Source organism: Mauremys reevesii, linkage group 9 (assembly GCF_016161935.1).
Source record: "Mauremys reevesii isolate NIE-2019 linkage group 9, ASM1616193v1, whole genome shotgun sequence".
NCBI classification, from domain to species: Eukaryota; Metazoa; Chordata; order Testudines; family Geoemydidae; genus Mauremys; species Mauremys reevesii.
In genome coordinates, this window is record NC_052631.1 from 8,329,725 (window position 1) to 8,341,298 (window position 11,574).

At 48.1% G+C, this 11,574-nt stretch overlaps 1 long non-coding RNA gene across 1 annotated transcript; it reads right to left on the reverse strand.

Annotated features, from left to right (window-relative positions):
* Positions 1-416: 416 nt before the first annotated feature.
* On the reverse strand, positions 417-11,291 carry LOC120372571. The gene is made up of 5 exons (XR_005585052.1): positions 10,671-11,291; positions 6,549-6,604; positions 5,117-5,293; positions 1,577-1,733; positions 417-731 (listed from the first exon to the last, which is right to left on the reverse strand). It is a non-coding gene; the product is annotated as an uncharacterized LOC120372571 (long non-coding RNA).
* Between the last annotated feature and the right edge of the window lie 283 nt (positions 11,292-11,574).

An 11,574-nucleotide genomic window follows, 5' to 3' on the forward strand; every position in this document is an offset into this window, starting at 1 on the left:
GCACTAACAGAGCACCCAGTTCCCACTGCAAGGTTCCACCATGCCCTTATCCTTGGCCCTGCCTTTCCACATGCTGAGGAACTCTGCAAGAAATTTTGCTTTAATCAAGACTCTGGGATACTTCCTAGAGCCACCCGGGAGGAGAGGGGGTTGGAGTGGCTTTAACTATAAACACATTAGTGTGTGAGATTGAAAGGTAACACAGTCTCATGAGGCCTTCAGAACAATGGAACAGAGTCTGGGTTTCATTTGCACAAACTGTGCAGTGGGAATTTCGCTAATCAAATAAAAAGAAAATGAAAAACTCTCGCTCGCTCTCTCCAAAACTTTAATTCTCTTAATTGCATTAATTGGAGAAATGCACAAGATCTTTCTTTGTGTGTGTTTCTTCAGGGCAGATAGGAAGTAGGGGGGGATTCTGCCGCAGAACCCAATTGGGTGAGGACTGGATGAATGTCACACATGGCAGAGCTTTGACAGCCGAAGGCTCGTAAATGACAGACGATGGGTGAGGTTAGCAGGAAGAAGGTGCTGAGATAACCTGATGCCGTCATCGTTAAAATAAAAGAGCAAAGAAATAATGGTGTTTCCTTCGCCCTCTCCCAGCCTGGGGCTTTGAGCGAGAGACGCTGCAGTACTCAGGAATGTGGATGGATGTCCTTGCCAAATAGTTTAATGGCTGGAGAATTTAAAGTGCAGTTTCTGCGATCTTTGACAGTTCCCGTTCTTCACTGGGTGATGGAAAAAAACTATAAGATTTTAGAACAATAGCCTCATCCGCCACATGCTTGTAGTACGTCAAAGGCACTTTTAATGCCTACGGCCGAGGGGAAACAGTCCTCTCGTTAACGCTAAGCACCAGTATAAGACTGTTATCCTTAAACTGCCCCTGGCAGCAGTTGAGCCCGACCACCCTCACTACCTCTCTGGCAAGGAACCTGGATCCCTTCCCTCACCTTGCAAACCCACCACTACCTGCAGAGGGCTCGCAGTTCCCAGAGGCCATCCTACCTGCAAACCCAGCCACTCTGTACTGATTACCTGTAAGAGGTAATGTGATACGTCTGAGGGGAGGACAGCATGGATGCCCTGCGAGCCCCGTAGAGGAGTTGGTGGAAAATGCTTCTCCTAAGCAAACATGAAGCAACCCAGGCCCCACAGGAGTCACTCAGTGGGGCAGTTGGCATCGTGTGGGGGTGTGTATCAGTTTTAACCATTCTGGTACCAGCCAATAGGGCTCAGGTGTTCTTACAAGGGTGTGAACTGCCACTGGAGCGGAGACACACCCACTCCCCCAGAACGAGACCGTTTCCCGAGGGGTGGCCGGGTGGGTAGAAAGAGGACGCCGAAGCCAAACAATGAGTGCAAAGAGGTTTGACCGGCAGCTGGAGAGAGGGGAGGTTAGCAGGGAGAGGGGGTGAAGGGGAAACGGCAAAGAACTTGTGCTGTCTGTATTCTGGTAAGTTGCTTGTCTATATCGGTTTGATTTCTGGCCCGGGGTAGATTACGTGGTTTTCCAAAGCGAGCTCATCTCCTGAGGAAAAGCCTGGCTGAAGAGGCCAGATTCAAGACTCACCGTCTTCTTACTCCTGTCCCCCACACCTGCGACTGTGGGGAATTGGTGCTGCCAGAAGGGAAACCCACTCTGGGCACTAACCAGGCAACGGGCACGGTGGGATGATGGCAGAACACCGGAAATGCCACGGGAGGGCTGTGGAATTTGGTCAGTGTCCCTGTGTAGATAGGAGCAGCAAGGTTTAGATGGTCAGACGGACCACAGCGGAGAAGGGTTCCCTTCAGTTTTCTCCACCAGGACAATGGCAGACATATGAGCCCATGGAGCCGTCCACGTGGCCTCAGCATCAGCTGTGGGTTGGTAACAGCATCTGGAGCTGCCTGTTTATGCTCAGGCGGAGGAGAGGCCACTGCAAGCTAAAAGCATCCAGAGTGCACATGGCACTTGGGTATGGGTTAGGCCCCCGCAAGGATATAAATGCCAGAGAGCCCAGCCCCCTTGGCTTGAGGTCAGACCCTGTGATTGGGTGTTCAAACCCCACGCTGGGGAACAGGAGGTTAAGGAGCAGTTCTGGTTACAGGACCACCGGCTGGGCATGCTCTCACTGGGTGGGGGGGGGGGCAGCTTAATAGGGCACAGAATAGCATAGTTCGGGTGATCGGTGCCAAGTAGCTTCAGTTGGAGCCTCACGCTGCCTGGATGCCGACCTCAGGGCCTGGGTCAGGGCCCTGCAGAAATAGCCACGTTCCCTGGAGATCTGCAAAGCCCACCTGCAGCTTTGAGAACCCTTCTCGTTTAGCAGCAGCACCCAGAGCACAGCACCCGAGTGCCTGGCTGTACAGCTGACTGGTCCCCTTTGAATATTGTCCTGCATGTGACTCTGGGCTTTGGTTACTCCACCCGTGAAATGGGAGCAATGGTATTCACTCCTCTTCTGTGAGATGGCCCTCACTGAAGGCCGTGATGTGCCTAGAATGATTAAGGCTGGTCACTGGGGTGGGAATGGAACTCAGGCCTTTCTGGCTCTCCACTATGTGCCCAGGCGAAGGAGGCATTTTGGTGGACAAAGCACCAGATACGGGCTACCTCTCACTAGCGCTAGGGTTTACCAGAAACAGGTCCCATCTGGCTCTGAGTAATTCAGGAGACCAAGCATTTGAGTGCGTACCTAAGTTAGCCTCACACTAACGGGCAGCAGAGCCAGCGTCGCTTAAAAAAACCCTCATTGTACTATCCATATCCTTTGTGAAAGGCCCAGAACTCAGTCAAACCAAACCCCTTTTTCCACAGAACATCCAGGAGGGCGGCCCCACAGGCGCCAACTTTTTTCTGCACCCGTGGGTGCTCGCGCCCCTGCCCCGATTCCACCCCTATCCCAAAGTCCCCGCCCTAACCCCTCCCCAAATCCCCGCCCCAGCCCCACCTCCTCTCCCCAAGCGCGCTGCATTCCCCCCTCCCCCCCAGGCTTGCCACACAAAACAGCTGTTTCGTGGCGCAAGTGCTGGGAGGGAAGGTGGAGAAGCAGGACGCGGCCGTGCACTCAGGGGAGGAGGCGGAGGCAGAGCAGAGGCGAGCTGAGGCGGTAGGGGGCAGGGAGCTGCTGGTGGGTACAGAGCACCCACCAATTTTTCCCCATGGTGCTCCAGCCCCGGAGCACCCACGGAGTCGGCGCCTATGTCTCCTCTTAGAAAGAGTTAGTTCCTGCGGCTGTTCCGGAGAAAACTGGGTTTGATTTGACTGAGTTACTTGCCTGCCAAACATCAGCTCTCAGCTGGCTGGCCACTAGCCACTTCAGTGCTAACGCTGTTCAAACAGAGGTCACAATATTATTTATATTTTTATAATGGGAAAAGTCTGTTGTTCACTCTGCTCTCTCTCCCTCACACACACAAACCATTTGGCTGAATACTTGCCATAAAAAGAAAAAAAAGAGAGCCCAAGCCTGGAAAATTCCAGCCCAAATGATAAAAGTTATGAGCAATGAAAGTGGAGACTATAATGGGAACAAGCCCATTACACGGTGGCCACCAGCACCCTGCTGTAATAGTCAGCATCAGGCTCGCGGGCTTGGATTCTGGGCGGTCTTCCCCTTAGCCCTTGCAAAGCAATAGCCTGTTCAGGGGCCTTATGAAAGCCAAGTTGTAACTGGCCCCCGATGTGGCCGTGCAGAGAAACAAGACACTCAACCACAGCTATGTTATGGTCCCTGCACCATGGGCCGGGGGTGGGCTGGGAGGGGAGCAGGGGATAGGACAGCAGCTGCATGCCCAGCCCCAACCCTCCCCACTCTCCCTGGCAACGTGAGATAAGGGGGCAGAGACGGGCAGGAAGTGAGGTCAGACTTGGCTCTGCCTCCTTGCTCCCCTCCATGCCTGCCGGTGGCAACGGACTGGCATAAGGAGGAAGTCGACTGCATTCAGTGACGGGCTATATCAAATTATTTCCCATTTCCTGAAGAGAGACAGAAGACTGAATCCCCAGGAAGCCTTCCTGACTCATAAGACAAAGACAATCCCTTTGGGGATATAAGGAACACAGAGGATTCCATCTTGATCCTTCACCTTAGAAGACAAAGGAACCAGACGCTTTGATCTCTATGGTGGATCCTGACCAGTAGAAGCTGGAAAGGAGACTGTGGGTGAGACACAACCTTGTACAAAGACTGTATCTTTCTAGATTATGCTTTAATCTTTTAGATGCATGTTTTTTGCTTGGACCCATTTCTACCTTTAGCCCTTTTACCTAGTATCGCTTAACCTATGTCCTTTTGTTAATAAACTTGTTTTATTTTTATTATAAGCCAGGTCAGTGCTGTATTTGAAGGGCAGGGTATATTCCCCCCAATTAAGTTAATAAGCTGTAATTTACTGGCTCTTTAAAAGACCAGCAAACTTAATATCCTCTGTGGATTCACAGTGATAGGGGCTGGGCATTGCACCTGCGTGTTACCTGCTAATTGAAGTTTGGGCCAGGAGAGGCTTGAGGAGTTTGCTGGTGAGGAAGACAGAGTGGGGTGGCAGGGAGCTGACACATGGTCTAATCTCCAGCAAAGGTTCACTCTTTTTGAGGCAAAGAGGTAACCCAGCACTGTGAGCTACTCTGCCTCCCCGGCAGCCTCTTACTGGCTGTGTTTAGACAAGCCCTTAGTTTTCCCAGGGTGGGGCAAGATCCAACCACGCTTCGACCAGCTTTTCAATAGCTGGATAGGAGCAGATGGGGTTGCCATAACTTACCCCTGTGGTTCTCCATGAAGTGCTTTACATCCTCCCCATAAAGTCAACCCCCCACCCCCATGGCCTATGCCAAAAAAATCCCGTTATTCCTCATATCCTTAATCTACACCTATCCCTATGCCTTGTACTCCTGATACCCATAAACTCTCTCCAGTAGCTACTGTCTCTTTTGGAATCTCTCCCTTCTGCTCATCTCTCTTCTTCACTTCCATTCTACTGGGACGTCCTCACAGCTTCGCTTCTCAGCACAGAAAGAGAAGGCAGCATCATGCTGCTTTCGCTTGCTCTGTCACACAACCTTTTGCTTACAAATGGCATTTTCCACCTAGAACAGTGTAGTCTAGAGTCTCTCCTCCTGCCGGCTCACCTGCCACAAAAGGGAGGGGACGAAGTTTGATGAAAGCTTGGCGGGTATTTTCAGGACACATCAGCCTCCTAGTCCTCCCTTTAGCTTCTGACTTTTCATATTCAGCTGGAATCCCATTGTAAAGCCACCAGTTTCTTCTGCTGCTACCGATCTGTCAGCTTGTTCGATGCCAGGCACCTGCTTGGAAGATTAAGAGAAATTCCTTTGGCAGGTGGGAAGGGAGGGGAATTCTTGGGGATCTAATTTATGGAGGGAAACAGTTGTGGGCTCCCTCTGCCTACAATGACTATTGCACCAACCCCTAACCATAGCTCGCCCCCAATTTCTGCTTCTGCTCCCAATCGCCCCTGAGTCTCGTGAACACACAGATTTCCCCACACGGTAGGTTAGGGGCTGTGTATGCTTTCCACCCCATTCTCTGGAGCCATCCACTCTGCTTGGTTGAATGTTCTTTGTTCTATATTGGCACCCAGTACTGTAGGGGTCTTTGTTAGCGGCCTCTCCCAGCAGGATAAAGAGCCACTCCTACCAGGCTCCACCCCCTCATGGCATCACACCCGACGCTGTGTTTGTCCAGTCCGTGTCAAGACCTGACCCCTCCTGGCCAGGTCCTCAGTAGTCTTTGTCCCCGTTAGGATAATGGCAAGCAAGTCTAGTAGGAGCTAACCAGCCCTAGTTCTCCAGGGGTTAGGAGCTTCTTCTCTACGAGTCCCTGGCTGGGGTAGGTCGGGGAACCCAGGCCCACCCACTCCATGGGTTCCAGCTCAGGGTTCTTGTTTGGAACAGCCAGAACCAGTACTTTGCAATCCCCCAACCTGCTTCTAACCTCTGCGATCTTCCCCAGCTTCTTGCCCTGCTCCTGCATTATTGGAGTGTTGGTTTGTCTGGCAGCTTCTCACCAGTCTGCTGGAAGGATCCTCTCTCTCGGCAATCTCTCCGGGAGCCACCCCACCCCCTGCCTTGCAGCCCTTTTACCCTCACAGCTGCTGTGGGGCTGCCAATCATCTCTGGGAGAGCAAGCAGGCAGCTGATTCATTAACCCTTTGTCTGCCAAACCAGCATGTGGCATACAGACGCAACCAACAGCATCATAGACATTTGGAGTAAAAGAAAGACGATCCCTATCCCAAAGAGCTTCCATACTAAGTTACACACAATGCAGCAAGAGTAACAGGACAGCAGGGGGGATGGAGTGATGACAGGGAGAATAGTCATTGAGGGCTAACAGAAAAGGGGGAGTGAAGGGGTTACTTTATTTATTTCTTATTAAATGAATGTTGTCGAGTTTTGCTCACCCTGGAGAATTTAGCTCATATTACAGAGATTTAATTTATGGCCTGTTAAGGTAGCAACAGCTCCTGGAAAGTAGCCCAGTGCCAGTGACTTTTTATTGTGAAAAGAATCTCAAGTAGGAGTAGAGAGGTTATTTTACCTCTCTCTTTGGCAGAGGTGCGACTGCTGCTGGAAGGCTGTGTCCACTTCTGGTGCCTGCAATTCAAGGAGGATGTTGATAAATTGGAGAGAGTTCAAGAGAAGAGCCATGAGAATAATTACAGGATTAGAAAACATGCCTCACAGTGATAGACTCAAAGAGCTCAATCTATTTAGCTTAGCTACAAGAAGGCTGAGGGGTGACTTGATCAGAGTCTAGAAGTATCTGCACGGGGAACAAATATTTAATAATGAGCTCCTCAGTCGTGCAGAGAAAGGTCTAACACGATCCAATGGCTGGAGGTTGAAGCTAGACAAATTTAAACTGGAAAGGAGGCATAATTTTTAATGGTGAGAGTAACTAACCACTGGGACAATCTACCCAGGGTCATGGTGGATTCTCCATCATGGACAACTTTTAAATCAAGGTTAGATGTTTTTCTAAAAGATCTGCTCTAGGGATTATTTTGGGGAAGTTCTCTGGCCTGTGTTATGCAGAAGGTCAGACAAGATGATCACAATGGTCCCTTCTGGCCTTGGAATCTATGAAAATTTGGCCCAGGTCTTCAAAGGTATTGAAGCACCTAACTCCTATTGATTTCAGTGGATGTTAGAAACCTAAATACTCTGACAATCTAGGACACACACAATGATCACAAACAAAGCTATTTGGTGGTAAGGATATGAGAAATCAGGTAGCCTGACCATAGTTCCAATTCTCTGAGTTACTTACTCAGCAGCACGAGACAGGAGCTCTGTCATTGCATTCAAGGGAAGTGCCACTTCTGGATGCTGCTAATGGAATAGGAAACCCCCAACCTCATAAATCTGTAATTCTGAGCTAAATGCTTCAGAGGAACCAAAAATAGTGACAGAAAATGCTGATTAAAAAAAAAACAGAAAAGTCATGTCCTGAAGCCAAAGGGAGGAGAAATGACTTATTGCTTGAAAAGTTACGATCTGCAGCATGATTGCAGGCTGCTATTTAAGCCGCTTTCCATTCAGCCAGATGCAGAAGGGGCGAGGGCAGAGGGATTGGGCTATGAGCGACTCCCACAGTCACAATCAATTCATTTCAATGGGCATTTTCTGAAAATTAAAACAAGCCCCTGCCACCATTCCTAAGTGTGATGGTCTCATTCGCTTCTGAGTTTGTTCCTGAGCAGAGAACATTTTCTCAGCAAAACGTAAGGCCGAACAATAAGGACTGTGCAGGAACTGATATAGACTTTGCTGCTCAAATATGATGTTGTTTATTTGACTATGATGTATATTTAAAGGTCTCAGTTACAATTGGCCTCAGGCAAACTCTAATGAGCTGCAGCTGTCTGGACTCTCATTAGCTTTAATGACATCTTCTCGGTACATTTTTGGGGGGGTAAGACCTTGTCCTTTCTATGCCTCTGCACACACTAAAACCAAGAGACATCTCACCCTAAAAGGGCAGCCAACTCCAAACAGTGGAATAATGATAAATTGTGCTAATGCCCAATACAGACAAACCTTTCCTGGAAGAGTCGTTGTTTATAAGACCAATTGTAATTTACTTTTGGCCAAGCCTTAGGCTGGAAGCCTTTTGCATGTAAGCTTGAAAAACAGGTAACGTAGTTAGCTATGTGAATAGTAATTAGGCAAAGCACGAACTAGGATTTCTCTGATATAATACACACATTCTTTGCAATTCATCTAACTTGACATCTAACTTGCTTCTAAGATGCATCGTTCACTACACAGCAGAAGGAAAGGCATGAAAAAAGAATTAGTGGCGGGGAAAGGAAGGTAACAGTTACAACTTATGTGCAGCACCTCCTCAGCTAAAACCTTGTTGCTCCCATAACGGCCTTAGAGAACTATGGTGGTCCTTCAGGGCAGGGTCTATTGATCCTGCCTTTCTATACGGAGGACAACTTTGCTTTGCTCTGCACATGTCCGCTGGGGTTATGCCCCTCTGGAGCAGTAAAGGCTATATCTCCTCCTTCCATCTCTCCTTCTGAGAATTCAGGGACTAGTCATTAATCATGGCCCGTCCTCTCCGTAAGAATACAATGGCTGCCTTATCCCACACTTCAACATACCTGACACGTACAATAACAGTCAGGCCTGACGTATTTGTATTGCACCAAAGAGGCACTCAGAGGATTCCTTTACAGGTCATACAAAAACATGGGTTTATAGTTAAGAGGGGCATCTCCGAAAAAGTTTCCCTTGCACACCTAACCCATTCCATTCTTGTAACCCAGATCTTAGGCTCCTGCTTGTCCGCCTTTTGCATGGATGGCAGTAGGTGCTTCAAAGGCAATACTCCATGACCCTTTCCAATTAGAATAGGAGGATGGTTGTAAATAAAAGCTGAAGACTGAGAAACTATTGTTAGGAAACGCATCCTGCTCAATGACCAGTTTCTGTGTAATGCAAATTAACTTTTACCTTCCTCAATGATAGCGTAGGCATTAAAGCACCATCACCAAATCTGACAAGGCTGACCAGTGGACTGTGAACAATTAGACTAAACAAGTATCTCTGGCTAGACTTGGGATCAAGCCAATCCCCCAGGAGAAGTCCAGCAGCTCTCTATAAAGCCAAGAATTTGTTCCTTAACAGTGATGCACAAGAATAAGGGCGCGGGAACAATTTGTAGAGTGGGGGTGCTGAGAGCCATTGAACCAACCTGTAATCCCCTGTGGAAGATGGAAACCACTTCAAGTCAGCGGGTGCGGCAGCATCCTCGGCCCCCCTAGTTCCAGCACCAATGCCCGAGAACCAGCAGAGAACCAAAACCTTCATATGCTACTAATGCACAATGGAGTCTCGCTGGGGTCCCTGGTTGGCTGTCCCTTTCTGATGATGTCACAGCCATACCACAACTCCCAAGGGTGCATATCTGGGGCCTTTTTTAAATGAATTACACACACCATATCCCTGTGCCCATTATGATAAATGGATAGGGGAGGGCAAGGATAGGGCACCCTCCGGGGATGTGGGACGGGGGAAGAGTTTGTGGGCTGGGAGAGTGGGGGGCTGAAAAAGAAATGTACCCATCACCCAGAAGCCTATCTGCCCTTTCAGCAGCAACGTGTGGTCCTTTCACCCATTTTAACGTGTTTCCTAGTGTAAAGTCCCAGCAAAAAGCTGCTCAACATTCCAGATTTCGTTTGTCTTCGTGGGGGGCGAGGGCAGAGAACACGGCAAAATGTGTTTAAATTGGCTGCTCCGCAGGGCTTCGGGGTTTAGTTATGGGGGAAGAGAGGTGGAGGAGGGGCCAAATACAAAAGAAGAAGGGTTAGAAAAAATTAAACAAAAAATAATAGAGAACAGGTGTTTTTAAGCCTTTCCTCTAATATATTCCTCTTATTATTTGACTAGGAACTACTTTTCATAGTGGAAGGACACATTGCATAAAACTATTATAAAAGGGAGTTTCAAAAAGGTTTCTCAAAATTAAAATTGACGTGTTTAACAAGGCCCAAGCGATAGCAGTAATTCACGGTGGGAGGTACATTAATAGGTTATTGGGGTATTTTTTGGATGCATGAAGGCACGGAGCCAAAGGCCTCACCCCTCACTATGAAACTGAAGACTAAACCTGTAGCTTACTAATGTGCACTCAAGGCTTTTGCTTCTATAATCAGGAAGTTAGAATTAGAGCTAGGGAAACAACAGATTTTTTGGTTCACTGGCAATTTCTAAAAAATTGAGGGGGAAACGGTTTCAAACAAAACGTTTCATTTTGATCTGGGATATTTAATATTTTAATTTTTTTCTAAACGACATTAAAGGAAATTTCAAAACCAAAAAGTCATTTCAAATCGAAGCATTGAAAGATTTTGTTTTGACCCGTTTGGAATTTCTTTTTCCCACGGTTTTCGAAATGAAAATTTGGCAAAATCAACACAAATTCGTGAAACGTTTTGGTGTCAACAAAGCTGCTTTTTTTTGCCAAAAAAAATCAAAAGTGTTGGTTGAAAAACCTTCTCCCAGCTCTGGTTAGAACATCCAGGACTCAATCCAATTCCACTGAAATCAGCGAGTGTCTTTACATCAACCAAGGGGGAATATAGATCTACCACCAAACAGATTAAAAAACTACAGCCATAGAGGGTTTAAGTGAAGGGGCTTGACTCACCGCTATCGCCTCCTTGTTTCCAGACATGGGATAGCAACTCTTTTCCCTCCTCCTGCCAATGGTCACACTGCCTCTTGGGGCGGTCTCCCTCTTCCTATGACTTGGCCCTCCAGCCAGGTCACTTTAAAGTCTCTCCCCTTGTGGCGTGGTCCATGAACAAAAAGCAAGGAGAATTAACACAAATAAACTCAGTTCACAGGCCATAGAGGGGAATGATTCCCACTTAGGGTGCATCAGCATCTGGCTGTCCCTTCCCTCAAGGAGGGGGCCGGGGTCTCCTGAGAAGCTCCTACCTCTAGTCAGCCCTTTCCTCAGGTGTTGGAAGCTGAAGGTCTCTTCCCTTCCCTCATCTGCCAAGTGAGCTCTCTGCTCCCCCTTTTAAGCTCCTCCCCCAGCCTATGCGTACATTGTGGGTGTGGTGGGGGGCGGAGCTGCCTGTAGTTCTTTAACTCCTTGTTGCCCAGAGTGGGGATTGTACGGTATATCCTCATCGCCACTTGTTGTAGGAAATGCATGAGTTTTCTTAAAATTACAATCCTATGTAAATAAACCTTCATAGAGATCTGATAAATTGGCGTGTAAAACAGAACCAGAGACGTTCGAGGTCTGTAGCTGTGTAGCCCATCCCCTCTGCGGGTTAGTGCAGGATTTTACAGTCTAGTCTCTAGCTAGTTTTAAATAGCATTGATGGGGCTCCTGTCATATGCCAAAGGAGATGATCCAACAGATCTTATGGTCCAGAACAATCCCTTTCTCTCCTTGGTGTTTCCATCCTTCAAACAGTACATATTTGGCTTTCTCAACCTTTCCTTGTAAATCAGTCCCTCAGCCTCCTAATGCTCTTCTCTCTTTCAAATTTGTTTACAGCTTCTGGCATTGAGGTACTTGGAACAGAAGACAATAT